The sequence below is a fragment of the Oncorhynchus gorbuscha genome, linkage group LG09, assembly GCF_021184085.1.
Source record: "Oncorhynchus gorbuscha isolate QuinsamMale2020 ecotype Even-year linkage group LG09, OgorEven_v1.0, whole genome shotgun sequence".
Lineage (NCBI taxonomy): Eukaryota > Metazoa > Chordata > Actinopteri > Salmoniformes > Salmonidae > Oncorhynchus > Oncorhynchus gorbuscha.
In genome coordinates, this window is record NC_060181.1 from 83603311 (window position 1) to 83630499 (window position 27189).

A 27189-nucleotide genomic window follows, 5' to 3' on the forward strand; every position below is an offset into this window, starting at 1 on the left:
GTACCACCAACTGAATGTTACTCTGTACCACCAACTGAATGTTACTCTGTACCACCAACTGAATGTTACTCTGTACCACCAACTGAATGTTACTCTGTACCACCAACTGAATGTTACTCTATACCACCAACTGAATGTTACTCTGTACCACCAACTGAATGTTACTCTGTACCACCAACTGAATGTTACTCTGTACCACCAACTGAATGTTACTCTGTACCACCAACTGAATGTTACTCTGTACCACCAACTGAATGTTACTCTGTACCACCAACTGAATGTTACTCTGTACCACCAACTGAATGTTACTCTGTACCACCAACTGAATGTTACTCTGTACCACCAACTGAATGTTACTCTGTACCACCAACTGAATGTTGCTCTGTGTCACCGACTGAATGTTGCTCTGCCCGGAGGACCCCTGAAGTACCACCTCATGTGCATTTTACCAGCAGGCCATTGGTCTCATGATTCTTCTCTAGTACCCCTTGTGGATAGGCCAGTACACCCTGTGGATAGGCCCAATACCCCCAGGTGTCCTAGTACCCCCTGTGGATAGGCCCAGTGCCCTCAGGTGTCCTAATACCCCCTGTGGATAGGCCCAGTGCCCTCAGGTGTCCTAGTACCCCCTGTGGATAGGCCCAGTGCCCCCAGGTGTCCTAGTACCCCCTGTGGATAGGCCCAGTACACCCTGTGGATAGGCCCAGTACTCCCAGGTGTCCTAGTACCCCCTGTGGATAGGCCCAGTACTCCCAGGTGTCCTAGTATCCCCCGTGGATAGGCCCAGTACCCCCAGGTGTCCTAGTATCCCCTGTGGATAGGCCCAGTACTCCCAGGTGTCCTAGTACCCCCTGTGGATAGGCCCAGTACTCCCAGGTGTCCTAGTACCCCCTATGGATAGGCCCAGTACCCTAAGGGAACCTAGTACCGGCTGGTTGGGAACCACTGCCCTAGTCTACTGGATTATCAAAAGGCCAATTCAATGCCCTGAATGTAACAACATTTTAATAATGATACTGACGATATCTGTCTGTTTCTGAAGCAATCCCATTGATCTCCAAGGTATCAGAAATGTCCTCAGTGGTTGCATAATATGATCGATTCCGCAGAGCTGTGTGTGTGTGTGTTTGTGTGCTCATCACAACATCACACACATGTCAACAGTAGGGAGCCTGTTCTAATAATTAAGGGTGCTAATTAGACAGAATCCCACAGTTCATATTCTCTCTCTCTCTCTCTCTCTCTCTCTCTCTCTCTCTCTCTCTCTCTCTCTCTCTCTCTCTCTCTCTCTCTCTCTCTCTCTCTCTCTCTCTCTCTCTCTCTCTCTCTCTCTCTCTCTCTCTCTCTCTCTCTCTCTCTCTCTCTCTCTCTCTCTCTCTCTCTCTCTCTCTCTCTCTATCTCTCTCTCTCTCTCTCTCTCTCTCTCTCTCTCTCTCTCTCTCTCTCTCTCTCTCTCTCTCTCTCTCTCTCTCTCTCTCTCTCTCTCTCTCTCTCTCTCTCTCTCTCTCTCTCCTACTGCTAATTAAGAGGAATAATTAGGCAGACACCCACACACACACACTCATGTAACACACACATACAAACGTCGGCTCTGGTAATTAGGGGCATTAATTACAAGTGTAGTTGTCCCTGTGAGTGTTCTGTGTCACTCAGACAGGCACACATCAGGGGTACTTTGCTCTATCACTTTCCACACACACACACACACACACACACCCCCACCACACACACACACATACACACACACAATGCACAATACTGTAAACAAGTTATGCCTAATTAGTCCTAGACTTATTGCTGGCCATGGGTTAACCTGTCTGTCACCATGGGAGCAGAAGACAAGAAATCACCAAATGTTTAGCTCAACAAAGATCCTCTCCCTCATTCCTGCTGGGTCAATACCCTACCCTTTATCCAGACATGAAACTGAAAGTTAACCTTGAAGGGCCTTAAGCACCTTTAAAAACCCCTAAGTAACATAATTTTAAAAATCCCCATCAAAATCTGTCATTTTAAACTCGAGATATCTTTTTTTTTCATTGGATCTCCCTCACCAACTTCAAACATCAGCTATCTGAGCAGCTAACTGATCACTGCAGCTGTACATAGTCTATCGGTAAATAGCCCACCCAATTTTACCTACCTCATCCCCATACTGTTTATATTTATTTACTTTTCTGCTCTTTTGCACACCAATATATCTACCGGTACATGACCATCTGATCATTTATCACTCCAGTGTTAATCTGCAAAATTGTAATTATCCGCCTACCTCCTCATCTGCAGTGAAGGTGTTTGTCAGACCATGAGACATCCTGACAATCCCATGTGTCTTGGGACTCATCTGCAGTGAAGGTGTTTGTCAGACCATGAGACATCCTGACAATCCCATGTGTCTTGGGACTCATCTGCAGTGAAGGTGTTTGTCAGACCATGAGACATCCTGACAATCCCATGTGTCTTGGGACTCATCTGCAGTGAAGGTGTTTGTCAGACCATGAGACATCCTGACAATCCCATGTGTCTTGGGACTCATCTGAAGGTAACCAGTACATGTTTCAAATAATGAATGCACATTTGAAGGTAGTTTTGTGCCTGCCCAAAAAGTGGTTAAATAAGTGTAAAAAATACAGTATTAAATCAAATATTTCCTGAGCTACTTATATATCCTAGAAATTGAACAAACACTGTGCTATTCAATGAGTTTCTATGGCCTTTAGTAGTAAAGGTCATATTCAATATTTTATCAAAACGTTTTCTTATAGAGTTCATCCATGCTAGCAATGTTAGCCTCCAACTGCACTAAATATCTCCAGCTAAATAGCTAGCTAGAGTTAACATTCAACATGATATCTACCCTGCCAAGATGCTAACACCATAAGCCTCATAACCTGCTAGCATAGTGTTATGACGCTAGCCTTAGTAACCACCGTTGACACCATCGTAGCAACTTCTTACAAATGAAAAAGTGATGACTTAACATCCCACATGCCCAGAGAGATGACATTGAGCTAATGGGGATCCACATAGGGGATAGAGATGTAACTTTCTTCCCCTCTGGATGAGTCAACAAGTCACTGAGTGTATGACTGTTTTCCTCTCTGAAGGAGTCACTGAGTGTATGACTGTTTTCCTCTCTGAAGGAGTCACTGAGTGTATGACTGTTTTCCTCTCTGAAGGAGTCACTGAGTGAATGACTGTTTTCCTCTCTGAAGGAGTCACTGTGGGTATGACTGTTTTCCTCTCTGAAGGAGTCACTGAGTGTATGACTGTTTTCCTCTCTGAAGGAGTCACTGTGGGTATGACTGTTTTCCTCTCTGAAGGAGTCACTGAGTGTATGAATGTTTTCCTCTCTGATGGAGTCACTGAGTGTATGACTGTTTTTCCTTCTTACTGAGTCACTGAGTGCATGACTGTTTTTCCCTCTGAAGGAGTCACTGAGTGTATGACTGTTTTCCTCTCTGAAGGAGTCACTGAGTGTATGACTGTTTTTCCCTCTTACTGACTCACTGAGCGTATGACTGTTTTTCCCTCTGGCTGAGTCACTGTGTATAACTGTTTTCCTCTCTGGCTGAGTCACTGTGCATAACTGTTTTCCTCTCTGGCTGAGTCACTGTGCATAACTGTTTTCCTCTCTGGCTGAGTCACTGTGTATAACTGTTTTCCTCTCTGGCTGAGTCACTGTGCATAACTGTTTTCCTCTCTGGCTGAGTCACTGTGCATAACTGTTTTCCTCTCTGGCTGAATCACTGTGTATAACTGTTTTCCTCTCTGGCTGAGTCACTGTGCATAACTATTTTCCTCTCTGGCTGAGTCACTGTGTATGACTGTTTTCCCCTCTGGCTGAGTCACTGTGTATAACTGTTTTCCTCTCTGGCTGAGTCACTGTGCATAACTGTTTTCCTCTCTGGCTGAGTCACTGTGTATAACTGTTTTCCTCTCTGGCTGAGTCACTGTGCATAACTGTTTTCCTCTCTGGCTGAGTCACTGTGCATAACTGTTTTCCTCTCTGGCTGAGTCACTGTGCATAACTGTTTTCCTCTCTGGCTGAGTCACTGTGTATAACTGTTTTCCTCTCTGGCTGAGTCACTGTGTATAACTGTTTTCCTCTCTGGCTGAGTCACTGTGCATAACTGTTTTCCTCTCTGGCTGAGTCACTGTGCATAACTGTTTTCCTCTCTGACTGAGTTACTGAGTGTATGACAGCACACACACACAAACCTACATTACATTACATTTAAGTCATTTAACACACAACGATTTAGCATCTACAGAGGTCACATTGCTGAAATGTGTACCCAGATGTAGAATTCTCTTGCTCAGTGCAAAATATGGGTAGTGTGTTTCCGATGTTTTGTTTCCATGGTTACTGAGTAAGGAGGAGGGGACTAATGATGGCAGGGTATAAGAAACATGTTTAACTCTGTTGATTCACCATACAACCCCCCCCCTCAATAGTTGATGGTTGTACGGACTGCTCAATAGAATATAATCACATCCTAATTGTCTCTCTCTTTCCTTCCATAGTTGCCGGCTGTACGGACTGGTCGGTGGACTACCTGAAGTACCGTGTGTTGAAGGGGGAGCCGGTGAGGCTGAAGTGTGCCCTGTTCTACGGCTACATCAGGGCCAACTACAGCCAGGCTCAGAGCGTCGGCCTCAGCCTCATGTGGTACCGCAGCTCTGGCCTGGGCCACGGAGACTTTGAGGAGCCCATCTCCTTCAACGGTGTGCGCATGAGCAAGGAGGAGGACGCCATCTGGTTCAGACCGGCCGACCTGCAGGACGTGGGCCTCTACTCCTGTGTGCTACGGTAAGACAGGAGGGACATAGTCTACTCTAGTCTACTCCTGTGTGCTACCATAAGACCTAAGAGACAGTAGGGATATTAGAAATAAAGTAAAACAATTGAGACAGTAGTAATACTAGATATACAGTAAGACATTAGAGACAGTAGTGATACTATAGATACAGTAAGACATTAGATACAGTAGTGATACTATAGATACAGTAAGACATTAGAGACAGCAGTGATACTATAGATACAGTAAGACATTAGAGACAGTAGTGATACTATAGATACAGTAAGACATTAGAGACAGTAGTGATACTATAGATACAGTAAGACATTAGAGACAGTAGTGATACTAGATATACAGTAAGACATTAGATACAGTAGTGATACTATAGATACAGTAAGACATTAGAGACAGCAGTGATACTAGATATACAGTAAGACATTAGAGACAGCAGTGTTACTAGATATACAGTAAGACATTAGAGACAGCAGTGTTACTAGATATACAGTAAGACATTAGAGACAGCAGTGTTACTAGATATACAGTAAGAGACAGCAGTGTTACTAGATATACAGTAAGACATTAGAGACACTAGTGATACTATAGATACTGTAGTGATACTATAGATACAGTAAGACATTAGATACACTAGTGATACTATAGATACAGTAGTGATACTATAGATACAGTAAGACATTAGAGACAGTAGTGATACTATAGATACAGTAAGACATTAGAGACGGTAGTGATACTATAGATACAGTAGTGATACTATTGATACAGTAAGACATTAGATACAGTAGTGATACTATAGATACAGTAAGACATTAGAGACACGAGTGATACTATAGATACAGTAGTGATACTATAGATAGAGTAAGACATTAGAGACACTAGTGATACTATAGATACAGTAGTGATACTATAGATACAGTAAGACATTAGAGACACTAGTGATACTATAGATACAGTAATTCATTAGACAGTAGTGATACTATAGATACAGTAGTGATACTATAGATACAGTAATTCATTAGAGACACTAGTGATACTATAGATACAGTAAGACATTAGAGACACTAGTGATACTATAGATACAGTAATTCATTAGACAGTAGTGATACTATAGATACAGTAATTCATTAGAGACGGTAGTGATACTATAGATACAGTAAGACATTAGAGACAGTAGTGATACTATAGATACAGTAATTCATTAGAGACACTAGTGATACAGTAATTCATTAGAGACGGTAGTGATACTATAGATACAGTAATTCATTAGAGATGGTAGTGATACTATAGATACAGTAATTCATTAGAGACACTAGTGATACAGTAATTCATTAGAGACGGTAGTGATACTATAGATACAGTAATTCATTAGAGATGGTAGTGATACTATAGATACAGTAATTCATTAGAGACACTAGTGATACTATAGATACAGTAGTGATACTATAGATACAGTAATTCATTAGATACAGTAGTGATACTATAGATACAGTAATTCATTAGAGACACTAGTGATACTATAGATACAGTAATTCATTAGATACAGTAGTGATACTATAGATACAGTAATTCATTAGAGACACTAGTGATACTATAGATACAGTAGTGATACTATAGATACAGTAATTCATTAGATACAGTAGTGATACTATAGATACAGTAGTGATACTATAGATACAGTAATTCATTAGAGACGGTAGTGATACTATAGATACAGTAATTCATTAGAGACGGTAGTGATACTATAGATACAGTAATTCATTAGAGATGGTAGTGATACTATAGATACAGTAATTCATTAGAGACACTAGTGATACTATAGATACAGTAATTCATTAGAGACAGTAGTGATACTATAGATACAGTAAGACATTAGAGACAGTAGTGATACTATAGATACAGTAAGACTTTAGTGACAGTAGTGATACTATAGATACAGTAGTGATACTATTGATACAGTAAGGCAGGAGATATTAGAAACACTGGGTAGGGTAAGAGAGGAAATGAATAATGATGTACTCTTGCATGCAACATGCTCCCTTACAATCACTACATTCAATTTAAGATATGTGATATTGATGGCTGAGTCTCTTTTTCACACTTTCTCACTTGCACTCCCTCACTCCCTCTCTCTCACTATCTCTCCCCCCCTCCATTCTCTGGTAGAGTCAGAATCTTAATGGTTGTGTTTTTGTCGTTCTGTCTGAGCGTCTGAAGTGGATGTTTCTCATATGCCTGTAGGCATCATAGTACTCTCTCCCTCCCTTTCTCCGTCACTCGGCTCTCATTTACTCCTCTCTCCGTCACTCTGCTCTCATTTACTTCTCTCTCCCTCCCTCTCTCCATCACTCTGCTCTCATTTACTCCTCTCTCTGTCACTCTGCTCTCATTTACTCCTCTCTCCGTCACTCTGCTCTCATTTACTTCTCTCTCCCTCCCTCTCTCCGTCACTCTGCTCTCATTTACTCCTCTCTCTGTCACTCTGCTCTCATTTACTCCTCTCTCTGTCACTCTGCTCTCATTTACTCCTCTCTCTGTCACTCTGCTCTCATTTACTCCTCTCTCTGTCACTCTGCTCTCATTTATTCCTCTCTCCTTCACTCATACTCTCATTTACTCCTCTCTGTCACTCTGCTCTCATTTACTCCTCTCTCCCTCCCTCTCTCCATCACTCTGCTCTCATTTACTCCTCTCTCCCTCCCTCTCTCCGTCACTCTGCTCTCATTTACTCCTCTCTCCCTCCCTCTCTCAGTCACTCTGCTCTCATTTACTCCTCTCTCCCTGCATCTCTCCATCACTCTGCTCTCATTTACTCCTCTCTCCTTCACTCTTTCCCTCTCTTAGACTAAAAACATAATTTCTAAGGCTAGAACACTGACACTGCTCTCTACAGAACACTGTTCTGCACAGTACACTGTTCTCTACAGAACACTGTTCTCTACAGTACACTGTTCTCTACAGTACACTGTTCTCTATAGTACACTGTTCTCTACAGAACACTGTTCTCTACAGTACACTGTTCTCTACAGTACACTGTTCTCTATAGTACACTGTTCTCTACAGTACACTGTTCTCTACAGTACACTGTTCTCTACAGTACACTGTTCTCTACAGTACACTGTTCTCTACAGTACACTGTTCTCTACAGTACACTGGTCTCTACAGTACACTGGTCTCTACAGAACACTGGTCTCTACAGAACACTGGTCTCTACAGAACACTGTTCTCTACAGAACACTGTTCTCTATAGTACACTGTTCTCTACAGTACTGTACGTGTAGGTGTATGACGCTGGACAAGCAGATAACCTGCATTATGACATTCAAAGCATGTTCTCCAATGTTTTAAAGTGTTAAACAGCCTCAGGCTTGGTGTGTTCAAATGTCGTGCATGGAAGGATTCAAGAGTTATCCAGTACCCTAATCAAATCAAGGGTACGCTTCGCAAATTTTATCATACATGACCCAAACACTTCATCCAAACAGCTGTGCTAGGAAAAGATAAAGAGTGAGAGAGGGAGAGAGAGAAAGAGGGTGAGAAAATAGGGAAAGTGAGAGAGGGAGAGAGAGAAAGAGGGTGAGAAAATAGGGAAAGTGAGAGAGCGAGAGAGACATGTATAAAACATTAGGAACAGCTACTCTTTCCACGACATTGACTGACCAGGTGAATCCAGGTGAAAGCCTATGTATGATCCCTTATGTCACTTGTGCTTCTGTCCCCAACCAAGGAGGGCCTACACCAGCACCTAGATCTTCTGCACATATTCTGTCAGACCTGGGACAGTAAATCTCAGTATGACAAAAATAATGGTGTTCCAAAAAAGGTCCAGGTGCTATGACCACAAATACAAATTCCATCTAGATACCATTGCCCTAGAGCACACGAAAAACAATCAATCAAATGTATTTATGATGCCCTTCTTACATCAGCTGTCACAAAGTGCTGTACAGAAACCCAGCCTAAAACCCCAAACAGCAAGCAATGCAGGTGTAGAAGCACGGTGACTAGGAAAAACTTCCTAGAAAGGCCAGAACCTAGGAAAAAACCTAGACAGGAACCAGGCAATGAGGGGTGGCCAGTCCTCTGGCTGTGCCGGGTGGAGAATATGACAATACGTACCTCGGTCTTAACATCAGCGCCACAGGTAACTTCCACAAAGCTGTAAACAATCTGATACACAAGGCAAGAAGGGCCTTCTATACCATCAAAATGAACATAAAATTCAATACACCAAACTGAGACTGCATGCATAATTCTGCAAAAGTGCTCTGTGTACAACGTAAAACACCAAATAATATGCATGCAGAGCCGAATTAGGCCGATACCCACTGATTATCACAATCCAAAAAAAGAGCCGTTAAATTCTACAACCACGTAAAAGGAAGCGATTCCCAAACTTTCCATAACAAAACCATCACCTACATACAGAGAGATGAACCTGGAACCTGTTCACAAACACAAACAGACCCCACAGAGCCCCAGGACAGCAACACAATTAGACCTAACCAAATCATTAGAAAACAAAGAGATAATTACTTGACACATTGGAAAGAATTAACACAAAAACTGAGCAAACTAGAATGCCATTTGGCCCTAACCACAGAGTACACAGTGGCAGAATACCTGACCACTGTGACTGATCCAAACTTAAGGAAGGCTTTGACTTTGTACAGACTCAGTGAGCATTGCCATGATAGTTCTCAAGAGATGACAAGCTATGTGCACACTGCCCACAAAATGAGCTGGAAACGGAGCTGCACTTCCTTGCCTGCCAAATGTATGATCATATTAGAGACACACATTTCCCTCAGATTACACAGACGCACAAAGAATTAAAACATATCAAATTTTGATAAACTCCCATATCTATTGGCTGAAATATCACAGTGTGCCATCACAGCATATACCCCTCCTCACACTGCTCCAGCGAATCCCAGGCGGGCTCCGGCACTCCTCTTGGGTCGACCGCCCACCTGTCTATTTCCTCCCAAGTAGAATAGTCCAGACATTGCTGCCTCTCCTGCTGTTGCCCGTTACCATGCTGCTTGGTCCTGTTGTGGTGGGTGATTCTGTAACGGTTTTCTTTTGGTGAAGTAGAGGCGGAACAAAACGCAGCGTGGTGGTTATTCATGTTCTTTAATAAAAACACTAGACATGAATAAACTAACAAAAACAATAAACATGGAAAACCAAAAACAGCCCAATCTGGTGCAAAACACAGAGACAGGAACAATCACCCACAAACACACAGTGAAACCCAGGCTACCTAAATATGGTTCCCAATCAGAGACAATGACTAACACCTGCCTCTGATTGAGAACCATATCAGGCCAGACATAGAAATAGACAAATAAGACATCCAGTATAGAATGCCCACTCAGATCACACCCTGACCAACCAAAACATAAAAAACATGTGGTCCTTCTGTAGCTCAGTTGGTAGAGCATGGCGCTTGTAACGCCAGGGTAGTGGGTTCGATCCCCGGGACCACCCATAAGTAGAATGTATGCACACATGACTGTAAGTCGCTTTGGATAAAAGCGTCTGCTAAATGGCATATATTATTATTATTATTATTATTATTATTACATAGAAACATACAAAGCAAACTATGGTCAGGGTGTGACAAGTACGTTGTTGAAGCACCTTTGGCAGGGAGTCTTCTTGATTATGATGCTACAAGCTTGGTGTCACACCCTGACCTTAGAGAGCCTTTTTATGTCTCTATTTGGTTTGGTCAGGGTGTGATTTGGGGTGGGCATTCTATGTTTTGTAATCTATGATTTTTGTATTTCTATGTTTTGGCCAGGTATGGTTCTCAATCAGGGACAGCTGTCTATCGTTGTCTCTGATTGGGAACCCTACTTAGGTAGCCCGTTTTCCCTTCTTTCTTTGTGGGAAGTTGTCTTTGTTTAGGGCACATAGCTTTTAGCTTCACCGTATGTTTTGTAGTGTGTATTGTTTTGTTCGGCGTCTTTTATCAAATAAAAAGGTTAAATGTACTCTCACCACGCTGTGCCTTGGCCCTAATCCTTCAACAGCCGTGACAGAACTTCCCACCACCAACAGACCAAGCAGCGTGGTAAGAAGGAGCAGCGTGTAATGGACTCCTGGACATGGGAGGAAATCCTGGATGGGAAAGGACCCTGGAGGCAGGCTGGGGAGTATTGCCATCCACGGGAGGAACTGGAAGCAGCTAAAGCTGAGTGGCGACGCTATGAGGGAACACGGCTGGCAAGGAAGACTGAGAGGCAGCCCCACGGGGAGTGTGGCAGAGTCAGGTTGGAGACCTGAGCCAACTCCCCGTGCTTACCTTGGCGGGCGTCGTACTGGTCAGGCACTGTGTTATGCAGTGGAGTGCACAGTGTCTCCATTACACGTTCTTAGCTCGGTGCCCTACATCCTAGCACCCCGCATCTGCAGGGCTAGGGTGAGCATCCAGCCATGACGGACTGTGCCAGCCTTGCTCTCCAGACCTCCAGTACTTCTCTATGGCCCAGGATATCCTACGCCGGCCCTGCGCACGGTGTCTCTAGTGCGTCTGCACAGCCCAGAGCGTCCTGCGCCCCGCACGTGCTCGGCCTAAGCCACCATCCAGCCAGGACGGGTTGTGCAGGCACTTAGCTTTAGACCTCCAGTGCGCCTCCACGACCCAGTGTATCCGGTGCCTTGGCCAAGGCCAATGCCTCCTGTATGTCCCTCCAGCCTGTTGAGTCCTGTGCCTGCACCCAGAACTAAGCCTCCAGTGATGATCCATGGCACGAAGCCTCCAGTTATGATCCATGGCACGAAGCCTCCAGTGATGATCCATGGCACAAAGCCTCCAGTGATGATCCATGGCACGAAGCCTCCAGTTATGATCCATGGCACAAAGCCTCCAGTGATGATCCATGGCACGAAGCCTCCAGTGATGATCCATGGCACAAAGCCTCCAGTGATGGTCCATGGCACAAAGCCTCCAGTGATGGTCCATGGCACGAAGCCTCCAGTGATGATCCATGGCATGAGGCCTCCAGCGACGGCCTACAGTCCAGAGCCCCCAGCAACACTCCCCAGTCCAGAGCCCCCAATGAGGGTGCCCAGTCCAAGGCCCACAGCAATGAGGGTGCCCAATCCGGGGCCCCTTTGGGGGGGAGGGGGGGAGGGTACTGTCACATTATTGTTTTGTTCGGCGTCTTTTATCAAATAAAAAGGAAAATGTAAGCTCACAACCTTGGTCCTAATCCTTCAACAGCCGTGACACTTGGCACACCTGTATTTGGTGAGTTTCTCCCATTCTTCTATGCAGATGCTCTCAAGCTCTGTCAGGTTGGATGGGGAGGGTCGCTGCACAGCTATTTTCAGGTCTCTCTCGAGATGTTTGATCTGGTTCAAGTCCGGGCTCTGGCTGGGCCACTCAAGGAGATTCAGAGACTTGTCTTGAAGCCACTCCTACGTTGTCTTGGCTGTGTGCTTAGGGTCGTTATCCTGTTGGAAGGTGAACGTTTGCAAGATCCTGAGTGCTCTGGAGCAAGTTTTTATCAAGGTTCTCTCTGTACTTTGCTCTGTTCATCTTTGCCCCGATCCTGACTAGTCTCCCAGTCCCTGCTGCTGAAAAACATCCCTACATCATGATGTTGCCACAACCATGGTGCCAGGTTTCCTCCAGACGTGACACTTAGTATTCAGGCCAAAGAGTTCAATCTTGGTTTCATCAGACCAGGGAATCTGGTTTCTCATTGTCTGAGACTTTAGGTGCCTTTCGACAAAATCCATGTGGGCTGTCATGACTTTTACTGAGGAGTGACTTCCACCTAGCCACTCCACCACAAAGGCCTGATTGGTGGAGTGCTGCATAGATGGTTGTCCTTCTGGAAGGTTCTCCAATCTCCACAGAGGAACTCTAGAGCTCTCAGGTTCTTGGTCAAGCTCCAACCATCAGGTTTTGCTCAATGATTGACGATCATATTTATCACGCTACAAGACGAGACCCAGATACAGACACAAGAGGCAGATGGTTGGTGACTTAGATATTTATTGATCCAAAAAGGAGTAGGCAAGAGAATGGTCAAGGACAGGCAAAAGGTCAAAACCAGTTCAGAGTCCAGGAGGTACAGAGTGGCATGCAGGCTTGAGGTCAAGGCAGGCAGAATGGTCAGGCGGGTGAGTACAGAGTCCAGAAACAGGCAAGGATCAAAACCGGATGGACTTGGTAAAAAAAAGAATAGAACAGGCAGTAGCACGGGAAAAACACGCTGATTGACTTGGACATACAAGACGAACTGGCACAGAGAGACAGGAAACACAGGGATAAATACACTGGGGAAAACAAGCAACACCTGGAGGGGTGGAGTCAATCACAAGGACAGGTGAAACAGATCAGGGTGTGACAATATTGTATAAAAGCCTGCTCAGAATTTCAATTATCACTTAAAGTTTGACTGTTAGCGTAGAAGATTATAATGATAGAATCGTCTATCTGCAGCGTATATAGTCCTACTATATTATTTTGCATTGGAGTTATGCTGCTATATTGAGTTGGCTATATCTAAACATAGATCAATCCTTCAGTGGAGAAAGTACAGCTTTGCATTAAAACCTTCCAGCTGTTATTCCCTGCAAGGAGATATGGATGTGCACAGGATAATTGAAGCGTTTAGTGTGTGTGTATGTGTGCATGTGTGCGTGGGTGTGTTTCTGTGTTAGCCCCTTTGTCCTAACTTTTCCTATCAGTGTGTGAAGGTGATTACATAACATTCATGTTCTCCTCTCTCTCCCTCCATCTCCCCCCCCCTCTCTCCATCACTTTACATTGGGGTCATTGTCTATTTGGAAGACCCATTTACGAACAAGCTTTAACTTCCTGACTGTTGCTTTAAAATATCCACATCATTTTCCTACCTCATGATGCCATCTTTTTTGTGAAGTGCACCAGTCCCTCCTGCAGCAAAGCACTCCCACAACATGATGCTGCTACCACAGTGCTTCACGGGTTGGGATGGTGTTCTTCGGCTTGCAAGCTTCCCCCTTTTTTCCTCCAAACATAATGATGGTCATTATGGCTAAACAGTTCTATTTTTGTTTCATCAGACCAGAGGTCATTTCTCCAAAAAGTATGATCTTTGTCCCCATGTGCAGTTGTAAACCGTAGCTTTTTTATGGCGGTTTTGGAACAGTGGCTTCTTCCTTGCTGAGAGGCCTTTCAGGTTATGTCGATATAGGACTCGTTTTACTGTGGATATAGATACTTTTGTACCTGTATCCTCCAGCATTTTCATAAGGTCCTTTGCTGTTGTTCTGGGATTGATTTGCACTTTTTGCACCAAAGTACGTTCATGTCAAAGGAGACAGAAGGCGTCTCCTTCCTGAGCGGTATGACGACTTCGTGGTCCCATGGTGTTTATACTTGCGTACTATTGTTTGTACAGATGAATGTGGTACCTTCAGGTGTTTAGGAATTGCTCCCAATGATGAACCAGACTTGTGGAGGTCTTTTCTGAGGTCTTGGCTGATTTCTTTTGATTTTCACAAGGAAGAAGCAACTGCTCCAAAACCGCCATAAAAAGCCAGACTACGGTTTGCATCTGCACATGGGGACAAAGATCATACTTTTTGGAGAAATGTCCTCTGGTCTGTTGAAACAAAAATAGAACTGTTTGGAGGAATGTTTGGAGGAAAAAGGGGGAGGCTTGCAAGCCAGAGAATAACATCCCAACCGTGAAGTACTGGGGTAGCAGCATCATGTTGTGGGGGTGCTTTACAGCAGGAGGGTCTGGTGCACTTCACAAAATAGATGGATATATTGAAGCAACATCTCAAGACATCAGTCTGGAAGTTAAAGCTTAGGTGCAAATGAGTCTTCCAAATGGACAATGACCCCAAACATACTTTCAAAGTTGTGGTAAAATGGCTTAAGGACAACAAAGTCAAGGTATTGGAGTGGCCATCACAAAGCCCTGACCTCAATCCTATAGAAAATTTGTGGGCAGAAATGAAAAAGTGTGTGTGAGCAAGAAGGCATACAAACCCGACTCAGTTACACCAGCTCTGTCAGGAGGAATGGGCCAAATTTCACCCAACTTATTGTGGGAAGCTTGCGGAAAGCTACCCGAAATGTTTGACACAATTAAACAATTCTACCAAATTCTAATAGAGTGTAAATGTATTTGGCTAAGCTATATGTAAACTTGCGACTTCAACTGTAGATCTTTCTCTCTCTCTTGCTCTCTCTTGCTCTCTCTCTCTCTCTTGCTCACTTTCTCTTGCTATATATATATATATGTAAATGAGAGCTTTAACCTCTATTGTTTTCTCTCCTTTAAACACACCCGCCACCTCTGTAGTCCATGCATGTGTCTCCCACTGAATGAATTCACCACCTCTCAAATGATCCTGTGTCTATCAGTGTTCTGCCTGTGTTTTCTTGCTATGAATACTCTGAGAATGTATGTACGTGGTGGATATAATGTGCAGAGAATGGCAGCTGACGCAAGTGGGAGTCTAATGCCAGCTGTGTTGAAGTAAAAAAAAAAGCATTTTGACAGACAGTGTCGACCTCCTGACTGTCCATCAATCAAACACCACACTGACACGTTCCCACAATCCCGCAGTGCTAACCCCAGCGTGAATATTTAACAGGTAAAGAGAGCTCCCTCATTGCCTCCCCTTAGACTCCAGTAACCTGATTGGCTCAGGTGTCTCTCCCTCAGTGATAATCTCCTTCCTGATGTCAACATTTATACCTCAGAGGCCCCCAGGCTGTGTGTGTGTGTGTGTGTGTGTGTGTGTGTGTGTGTGTGTGTGTGTGTGTGTGTGTGTGTGTGTGTGTGTGTGTGTGTGTGTGTGTGTGTGTGTGTGTGTGTGTGTGTGTGTGTGTGTGTGTGTGTGTGTGTGTGCGTGTGTGTGTTTAGGCAATGTAAAAAAATATATATATATTTTAAAATAACAACATCATAGCGTTATATAACATCTGCTTACAGTTTCCAATCGAATGCTACCTTATTCTCAGTTAGCTCTATCCCAGCCTGCTTGCTCTATCCCAGCCTGCTTGCTCTATCCCAGCCTGCCTGCTTGCTCTATCCCAGCCTGCCTGCTTGCTCTATCCCAGCCTGCCTGCTTGCTCTATCCCAGCCTGCCTGCTTGCTCTATCCCAGCCTGCCTGCTTGCTCTATCCCAGCCTGCCTGCTTGCTCTATCCCTGCCGGCCTGCTTGCTCTATCCCTGCCGGCCTGCTTGCTCTATCCCTGCCAGCCTGCTTGCTCTATCCCTGCCGGCTTGCTTGCTCTATCCCTGCCGGCTTGCTCTATCCCTGCCAGCCTGCTTGCTCTATCCCTGCCAGCCTGCTTGCTCTATCCCAGCCTGTCTGCTTGCTCTTTCCCTGCCAGCCTGCTTGCTCTATCCCTGCCGGCTTGCTCTATCCCTGCCAGCCTGCTTGCTCTATCCCAGCCTGCCTGCTTCCTCTATCCCTGCCAGCCTGCTTGCTCTATCCCTGCCGGCTTACTCTATCCCTGCCAGCCTGCTTGCTCTATCCCTGCCAGCCTGCTTGCTCTATCCCAGCCTGCCTGCTTGCTCTTTCCCTGCCAGCCTGCTTGCTCTATCCCTGCCAGCCTGCTTGCTCTATCCCAGCCAGCCTCAGCTGTGTGTGTTTTATGGTCTGGAGGTCAGGGGTGTCTCTATGGGAGAAGTGACTATCTTATTACTTCCATAACCTGACTACATCATATGAAAGCCTGCCATTTAGCCTGAATGGAAGCATCTGGCCAGCAGTAAAGGTAATGTAATAAAATGCTCCTGTACCAACTAGTCTCACGTCAGAATTAGACGTTCATCCATGTTCCTCAAACATCAAATTCTGAAGTTGTTGCAAACGTCAAATTCTGAAGTGTTTAAGGTTGAGTTTAGGCATTAACTTTGACTTTTAGGGTTAGGGTTACATTTAGGCATTAGCTCAGTAATCTTAAGGTTAGGCATTATCTCTGAATGGTTAAGGTAAGGGTTAAGGTTTGGAATAGTCTTAAAGCTAAAATGTCATTTTGGATTTTGAACTTGTTTACGCACATCCGCCATCCCCGTCCACGACACGCTAGCAAAACTGAAACCTACTTGAAGATTACAGCTCTCACTTTTGCCCCTAGTGGACAGTTTCCACATCATCACCTGACGTCGAATGCTGACTTGTATCACGGGTGACATGACTGCCTGGTCACATACAGACAGAGATGGGGGGGGGGGGGTTATTGAGCAATAACATGTAGTAAATGTCTCTGGGATATCATACAATACACACACACACACACACACACACACACACATGACACACACACACACACACACACACACACACACACACACACACACACACACACACACACACACACAGAGAGACACACACACAGAGACACACACACACACACACACACACACACACACACACACACACACACACACACACACAGAAACACACACACAGAGACACACACTACACACACTACACTACATAACGTTCTCATGAAGCCACCAACATTTCCTCTGACCTGTACAAGCCATGGCATTTTTTGAATGAGAATGTCAGCAATTTCATTATTTCTGGACAGATGACCGCTGTGTGATGCTAATCTACAGTACGTTATAGTGATCAGGTATTTAACATATAAGAAATATCTTGCTGTGTTTTGTAAACACAGATCTAAAATGCATCTTATTGTAATTTCTACCCAGCATCAGATACATTTTATGCTTCGGTTGCACTTCTCCACTCAGATGAGAATTCACAAATGTACATTCTATCAGCAAACAGTGCTCTGACTGATGTGTAGCTACTTTTCTCCTGTAATTTTCTCTGTGAATCCTACTTTTATCCTGTACTTTCCTCTGTAAATCCTACTTTTCTCCTGCACTTTTCTCTGTGAATCCTACTTTTCTCCTGTACTTTTCTCTGTGAATCCTACTTTTATCCTGTACTTTTCTCTGTGAATCCTACTTTTATCCTGTAATTTCCTCTGTGAATCATACTTTTCTTCTGTAATTTCCTCTGTGAATCCTACTTTTCTCTTGTAATTTTCTCTGTTTATCCTACTTTTCTCCTGTACTTTTCTCTGTGAATCCTATTTTTCTCCTGTAATTTTCTCTGTGAATCCTACTTTTATCCTGTAATTTCCTCTGTGAATCCTACTTTTATCCTGTAATTTTCTCTGTGAATCCTACTTTTATCCTGTACTTTTCTCTGTGAATCCTACTTTTATCCTGTAATTTTCTCTGTGAATCCTACTTTTATCCTGTCATTTTCTCTGTGAATCCTACTTTTATCCTGTCATTTTCTCTGTGAATCCTATTTTTCTCCTGTAATTTTCTCTGTGAATCCTATTTTTCTTCGGTAAAATGCAGACAAAAAAGGGAAACATTAGCAAATGTAACTGGCTCCATTCCTCCTGTGATATATATTAGAAATATCATGGCAATGCATCATAAAATATGACAGCCATGCATTGTTTTTGCAGAAAATACCAAGCTAGCCAAATAGCATTGCATTTCTGAAAATGAAGCTATTTTATGTGTTGCACTAATGTATTTTCTGTGAAGGAAAACTACAGTTGCATGCCCCTGATCACTATTAAATAAATAAAAACACTGTTGACTTTCATTATAAAACGCAGGTGAAATGGTTTATAACATTGTTTTTATGGTCTGCGTCTTGAAAATGCAGATTTTTTTTAAACTCTAACGTGAACCCTGGTAATGCCACTGCTTTCCAGATTTTGCTGTGAGGAGGCAGGAGTCATTAGATCATTTATTTTGGTATTGTCTATATGTAGCTCGTCTTTGATCACAGGTCCAGGAATGGCTGAAGAATTGCAACATTTGCCTAGAACTAACGCTGCAGATAGTAATACTGGGTGATTTGAAAAGCCATAGCCAATCAATCAATAATATAATAATATAACAATGTTTATTTTTAATTTACAATCTGTAGAATCTATGAGAATAGGAAGGTTCAAGTTGTTAGTGAAGCATCACAGCACAGTTGAAAAAAATATGGCAAATAGAAATCTGAAATGGATGGTGTTGAGAGATAGATGGGAGGGGTTGAATGGAGCTGAAGGGACTGGATGGTGTTGAGAGATAGATGGGAGGGGTTGAATGGAGCTGAAGGGACTGGATGGTGTTGAGAGATAGATGGGAGGGGTTGAATGGAGCTGAAGGGACTGGATGGTGTTGAGAGATAGATGGGAGGGGTTGAATGGAGCTGAAGGGACTGGATGGTGTTGAGAGATAGATGGGAGGGGTTGAATGGAGCTGAAGGGACTGGATGGTGTTGAGAGATAGATGGGAGGGGTTGAATGGAGCTGAAGGGACTGGATGGTGTTGAGAGATAGATGGGAGGGGTTGAATGGAGCTGAAGGGACTGGATGGTGTTGAGAGATAGATGGGAGGGGTTGAATGGAGCTGAAGGGACTGGATGGTGTTGAGAGATAGATGGGAGGGGTTGAATGGAGCTGAAGGGACTGGATGATGTTGAGAGATAGATGGGAGGGGTTGAATGGAGCTGAAGGGACTGGATGGTGTTGAGAGATAGATGGGAGGGGTTGAATGGAGCTGAAGGGACTGGATGGTGTTGAGAGATAGATGGGAGGGGTGAATGGAGCTGAAGGGACTGGATGGTGTTGAGAGATAGATGGGAGGGGTTGAATGGAGCTGAAGGGACTGGATGGTGTTGAGAGATAGATGGGAGGGGTTGAATGGAGCTGAAGGGACTGGATGGTGTGTGGTGCGGGAAAAATGACAAGTGAACCTGGGGAGCTTTGCATTCACATTATCCTAAAGAAAGGATCCAGACAGCAGGATTTACACCAGCCGAAAGCAGACCACCTCTCTCGGTCTCTGTTCGGTTTGCTTCGGGGCTCTTTTGTGGGGTCTGAGTTCCTTTTGAGTGTTCACACTGCACAAGAAATGTGGTGAACCGCACTGAGTTCACAAAAATTGGCTGAAAAGGACCAAGTGTGATAACTACTGTTCTGTGAATCCTGTCAGTAACCTGTTCGTTGTTTCTGTGTTTCAGGAATTCCAGCTACTGTATGAAAGTATCCATGTCTCTTAATGTGGCTGAGAACGACACAGACCTGTGCTACAACTCTGTGATGAGACACATGGAGAAGGCAGAACTCAGCAAGAGCAAAGACCTCACCTGTCCTGACATAGAGGACTACACAGAACCTGGGAAAGACCCTCATATCACCTGGTTCAAGGTGAGAGACCTGGCTAAGTGTGTGTGTGTGCTTATATTTGTCCTATTCCACACATGTGCTGTGTGTGATTTGGAAATGTGTTTGTTACATATCTCAACTCTCCCTGAGACAACCTATTATTATTATTATTATTATATTATATTATATTACAACCTCAATGGAGAGTGTCTCTCTTCTGATTAAATGCCTTGCTCAACTTCAGAGCCACACATTTAGCAACTTCGTACAACATTCCAGTTACTGGCCAAACACTCTAACCGCTAGGCTACCTACCCCCTAGTGTGTGTGTGTGTGTGTGTGTGTGTGTGTGTGTGTGTGTGTGTGTGTGTGTGTGTGTGTGTGTGTGTGTGTGTGTGTGTGTGTGTGTGTGTGTGTGTGTGTGTGTGTGTGTGTGTGTGTGTGTGTGTGTGTGTGTGTTTGTACAGTGTGTGTGTGTGTGTGTGTGAGTCAGGTTATGCCTGGGTCATATGGTCATACCTTTGGCGGCTTATTTCTTTGTTTTCAGATTCCTTCCACAGCTGTTTGTACAGTATTTAATAGGCCTGCCTGTAGGAAGCTTGCCTGAGTCAGGTTATGCCTGGGTCATATGGTCATAATGGGAGAATTACACCAGTACCGGGCCAGCCTGCAGGACACCAGAACCAGGCCAGCCTGCAGGACACCAGCACCAGGCCAGCCTGCAGGACACCAGTACCAGGCCAGCCTGCAGGGCACCAGTACCAGTGTAGGGGTCATTAAGGAGAAACACTCAGTACATGAATACAGAGAGAGGAACAGACAGGGGAACAGAGATAGGAATAGAGATGAACAGACAGGGGAACAGATAGGGGAACAGAGATAGGAATAGAGATGAACAGACAGGGGAACAGATAGGGGAACAGAGAGATAAACAGAGAGGGGAACAGATAGGGGAACAGAGAGGGGAACAGATAGGGGAACAGATAGGGGAACAGAGAGGGGAACAGAGAGAGGAACAGACAGGGGAACAGATAGGGGAACAGATAGGGGAACAGAGAGGGGAACAGAGAGAGGAACAGACAGGGGAACAGATAGGGGAACAGATAGGGGAACAGAGAGGGGAACAGAGAGATGAACAGAGAGGGGAACAGAGAGGGGAACAGAGAGAGGAACAGAGAGGGGAACGGAGAGAGGAACAGAGAGAGGAACAGAGAGAGGAACAGAGAGGGGAACAGGAGAGAGGAACAGAGAGAGGAACAGAGAGATGAACAGAGAGGGGAACAGAGAGGGAACGGAGAGAGGAACAGAGAGAGGAACAGACAGGGGAACAGAGAGAGGAACAGAGAGATGAACAGAGAGAGGAACAGAGAGGAACAGAGAGATGAATAGCTGGGAAAAGAGAGAGGAACAGAGAGGGGAACAGAGAGTTGAACAGAGAGAAGAACAGAGAGAGGAACAGAGAGATGAACAGAGAGAGGAACAGACGGCAACAGAGAGAGGAACAGAGAGAAGAACAGAGTGGAACAAACAGGGGAACAGAGAGAGGAACAGACAGGGAAATGGAGAGAGGAACATACAGGGGAACAGAGAGAGGAACAGACAGGGGAACAGGGACAGAGAGAGGAACAGAGAGGGGAACCGAAAGAGGAACAGAGAGAGAAACAGACAGGGGAACAGAGAGAGGAACAGAGAGGGGAACAGAGAGGGGAACAGAGAGAGGAACAGAGAGATGAACAGAGAGAGGAACAGACAGTGGAACAGAGAGAAGAACAGAGAGAGGAACAGAGAGATGAACAGAGAGAGGAACAGAGAGATGAACAGAGAGAGGAACAGATGGCAACAGAGAGAGGAACAGAGAGATGAACAGAGAGGAACAGACAGGGGAACAGAGAGAGGAACAGACAGGGGAACAGACAGGGAAATGGAGAGAGGAACATACAGGGGAACAGAGAGAGGAACAGACAGGGGAACAGGGACAGAGAGAGGAACAGAGAGGGGAACCGAAAGAGGAACAGAGAGAGAAACAGACAGGGAACAGAGAGAGGAACAGAGAGGGGAACAGAGAGAGGAACAGAGAGAGGGACAGAGAGAGGGACAGAGAGAGGAACAGAGAGGAACAGAGAGGAACAGAGAGAAGAACAGAGAGAGGAACAGAGAGAGGAACAGAGAGAGGAACAGAGAGAGGAACAGAGAGAGAAACAGACAGGGGAACAGAGAGAGGAACAGACCGAGGAAAAGAGAGGAACAGAGAAAGGAACAGAGAGAGGAACAGAGAGAGACTAGAGAGAGGAACAGACAGGGGATTAGAGAGAGGAACAGAGAGAGGAACAGAGAGAGGGACAAACAGGGGATTAGAGAGAGGAACAGAGAATGGCACAGAGAGAGGAACAGACAGGGGATTAGAGAGAGGAACAGAGAGCGGAACAGAGAGAGGAACAGAGAAAGGAACAGAGAGAAGAACAGAGAGAGGAACAGAGAGAGGAACAGAGAGAGGAACAGACAGTGAATTAGAGAGAGGAACAGAGAGAGGAACAGAGAGAGGAACAGACAGGGGAACAGACAGAGGAACAGAGAGCGGGACAGACAGAGAAACAGATAGGGGAACAGAGAGAGACTAGAGAGAGGAACAGACAGGGGATTAGAGAGAGGAACAGACAGGGGGACAGAAAGAGGAACAGAGAGGGGGACAGACAGAGAAACAGATGGGGGAACAGAGAGAGACTAGAGAGAGGAACAGACAGGGGATTAGAGAGAGGAACAGACAGGGGGACAGAAAGAGGAACAGACAGGGGAACAGACAGACAGAGAAACAGACGGGGGAACAGAGAGAGTAACAAACAGGGGAACAGACAATGTAACAGACAGGGGGACAGAGAGAGGAACAGACAGGGGAACAGAAATGAGATGGGATTCATTTTTCACACACACTGATGAGGAGTGAACTCGTGGTATTCATCTTTGCCCTACGGAAAAGTAGGAGAGCGGAATGGAGTGTTTACGGGTGCCCTTTAAATGCTATCAGCTTGAAATATCTATTATCTGACTCTTGAGTTACCTTTACTCACCTGCATTCTCCCCTGTTGAGGTAAGGCAAGGCTTGCGGATCACAAAACTCATCCCAGAGAACGGCCCAGGCCAAACTAATCAAAGGCATATCAGCGGTAGATTAGCCGTTCGGGCTCAACCTCCAGGTTTACCGAAAATTCAATGAGGGCTTGGTTAATGATTTGGAGCACTGGAACCTGAAGTTATTTGGACTGCTACGCAGCCCAGCTGATTGGATCTCAGGTTGCCACGAGCAACGGTGGAATATAATCTATTGAGCCAGGGTTATCCCTGCCAGAGATGGAGGAGAGTACCTGGAGAGAAGAGCCATACTACAGTCTTCCTGCACACGCACACACACACACGCACACACACACACACACACACACACACACACACACACACACACACACACACACACACACACACACACACACACACACACACACACACACACACACACACACACACACACACACACACACACACACACACACACACACACACACACACACACACACACACACACACACACACACACACACACACACACACACACACACACACACACACACACACACACACACACACAGAAAAACACACACTCACATTATTTTGCCAGTGAATACTTTTTAAGTGACATTGTGTGTCTGAACCGTTCAGAGAATACTGAATCTGGATTATTCAGTGTAATAAACATCCAATAAGTAAAATTCCTCAGGTTACTAAATCATCTTCCCATATTGCTTCTCTCTCTCTGGCAGTGATACACTATGATTCCACTGCTCACTTCCTTCCCAGTCTTCACTACTGTCTGAATAAAATACGGCCTCTGCTTTGTCTCCTGTTCCCTGATGGCCTGAACTGTCATAGACGCCACTATCCAAAGAAACGTTGACAAAGGCATCATGTATAGGCCCATCTCAACAGAATCTCCTCTGTTGTTCATGAGATCACCTTCCAACTCGGTTTTCTATGCTATGATGATTGCATGTGTATTTTGGTGTCAATTGCAGTTGAACTCCATGTTGTATTGTGTGTGTGTGTGTGTGTGTGTGTGTGTGTGTGTGTGTGTGTGTGTGTGTGTGTGTGTGTGTGTGTGTGTGTGTGTGTGTGTGTGTGTGTGTGTGTGTGTGTGTGTGTGTGTGTGTGTGTGTGTGTGTGTGACACCCAGGAATGTCGTCCAAAGCAGTGGCGGGCCTCCATCCTCCAGAGGAGAGATACATTGTCCCTCAGAGAGGTCAAGGAAGACGACATCGGCAACTACACCTGTGAGGTCACCTTCGGTGGCTTTGTGGTGCGCAGGACCACCGAGCTCACTGTCACAGGTAAGATGGAGTGAGGGATGCAGGGGTGTACTTGTTTAGGATATTACTTCTGTGTTCTGCACCGCAGTTCTTCTATTTCACTTTTCTCCATTCTACTTTTTTGCGATAGTGTTGTATGTTGGTTGCAGGAGATTCTCTCTCTCTCTCTCTCTCTCTCTCTCTCTCTCTCTCTCTCTCTCTTCTCTCTCTCTCTCTCTCTCTCTCTCTCTCTGTCTATCTCTGTCTATCTCTCTCTCTCTCTCTCTCTCTCTCTTCTCTCTCTGCTCTCTCTCTCTCTCTCTCTCTCTCTCTCTCTCTCTCTCTCTCTCACTCTCTCTCTCTCTCTCTCTCTCTCTCTCTCTCTCTCTCTCTCTCTCTCTCTCTCTCTCTCTCTCTCTCTCTCTCTCTCTCTCTGTCTATCTCTGTCTATCTCTCTCTCTCTCTCTCTCTCTCTCTCTCTCTCTCTCTCTCTCTCTCTCTCTCTCTCTGTCTATCTCTGTCTCTCTCTCTCTCTCTCTCTCTCTCTCTCTCTCTCTCTCTCTCTCTCTCTCTCTCTCTCTCTCTCTCTCTCTCTCTCTCTCTCTCTCTCTCTCTCTCTCTCACACACACACACATATACACCAACAACATCTTATATCTTCCCTTCGAATTTCAACATATTATGACTCATTAATTACACTTAGTTACAGGATTAATTATGCTTGGTTACAGGGTTAATTATGCTTGGTTACAGGGTTAATTACGCTTGGTTACAGAGTTAATTATGCTTGGTTACAGAGTTAATTATGCTTGGTTACAGGGATAAAGCATAGCAGTGTGAACAGACAACACAGAGTTACACATGGAGTAAACAATTAACAAGTCAATAACACAGTAGAAAAAAAGAGAGTCTATATACATTGTGTGCAAAAGGCATGAGGAGGTAGGCGAATAATTACAATTTTGCAGATTAACACTGGAGTGATAAATGTTCAGATGGTCATGTACAGGTAGAGATATTGGTGTGCAAAAGAGCAGAAAAGTAAATAAATAAAAACAGTATGGGGATGAGGTAGGTAAAATTGGGTGGGCTATTTACCGATAGACTATGTACAGCTGCAGCGATCGGTTAGCTGCTCAGATAGCTGATGTTTGAAGTTGGTGAGGGAGATAAAAGTCTCCAACTTCACCGATTTTTGCAATTCGTTCCAGTCACAGGCTTGGTTACAGAGTTAATTATGCTTGGTTAAAGGGTTAATTACGCTTGGTTACAGGGTTAATTATGCTTCATTAAAGGGTTAATTACGCTTGGTTACAGGGTTAATTATGCTTGGTCACAGGGTTAATTATGCTTGGTTACAGGGTTAATTATGCTTCATTAAAGGGTTAATCACGCTTGGTTACAAGGGTTAATTATGCTTGGTTACAGGGTTAATTATGCTTGGTTACAGGGTTAATTATACTTGGTTACAGGGTTAATTATGCTTGGTTACAGGGTTAATTATGATTGGTTACAGGGTTAATTATGCTTGGTTACAGGGTTAATTATGCTTGGTTACAGGGTTAATTATGCTTGGTTACAGGGTTAATTATGCTTGGTTACAGGGTTAATTATGCTTGGTTACAGGGTTAATTATGCTTGGTTACAGGGTTAATTATGCTTGGTTACAGGGTTAATTATGCTTGGTTACAGGGTTAATTATGCTTGGTCACAGGGTTAATTATGCTTGGTTACAGGGTTAATTATGCTTGGTTACAGGGTTAATTATGCTTGGTTACAGGGTTAATTATGCTTGGTTACATGGTTAATTATGCTTGGTTACAGGGTTAATTATGCTTGGTTACATGGTTAATTATGCTTGGTTACATGGTTAATTATGCTTGGTTACAGGGTTAATTATGATTGGTCACAGGGTTAATTATGCTTGGTTACATGGTTAATTATGCTTGGTTACATGGTTAATTATGCTTGGTCACAGGGTTAATTATGCTTGGTTACATGGTTAATTATGCTTGGTTACAGGGTTAATTATGCTTGGTTACAGGGTTAATTATGCTTGGTTACAGGGTTAATTATGCTTGGTTACAGGGTTAATTATGCTTGGTTACATGGTTAATTATGCTTGGTTACATGGTTAATTATGCTTGGTTACAGGGTTAATTATGCTTGGTTACATGGTTAATTATGCTTGGTTACATGGTTAATTATGCTTGGTTACATGGTTAATTATGCTTGGTCACAGGGTTAATTATGCTTGGTTACATGGTTAATTATGCTTGGTTACATGGTTAATTATACTTGGTTACAGGGTGAATTATGCTTGGTCACAGGGTTAATTATGCTTGGTTACAGGGTTAATTATGCTTGGTTACAGGGTTAATTATGCTTGGTCACAGGGTTAATTATGCTTGGTCACAGGGTTAATTATGCTTGGTTACAGGGTTAATTATGCTTGGTTACAGGGTTAATTATGCTTGGTTACAGGGTTAATTATCCTTGATTACAGGGTTAATTATGCTTGGTTACAGGGTTAATTATGCTTAGTTACAGGGTGAATTATGCTTGGTTACATGGTTAATTATGCTTGGTTACATGGTTAATTATGCTTGGTTACAGGGTTAATTATGCTTGGTCACAGGGTTAATTATGCTTGGTTACAGGGTTAATTATGCTTGGTCACAGGGTTAATTATGCTTGGTTACATGGTTAATTATGCTTGGTTACAGGGTCAATTATGCTTGGTTACAGGGTTAATTATGCTTGGTTACAGGGTTAATTATGCTTGGTTACAGGGTTAATTATGCTTGGTTACAGGGTTAATTATGCTTGGTTACAGGGTTAAAACAGAAACAACTCAACGGTTAA

The 27189-nt window shown here is 44.2% G+C and overlaps 1 pseudogene; it reads left to right on the forward strand.

The window, feature by feature from the left end:
- The window catches only part of LOC124044178, a 486633-nt pseudogene that overhangs the window by 181642 nt on the left and 277802 nt on the right, over positions 1-27189 (forward strand).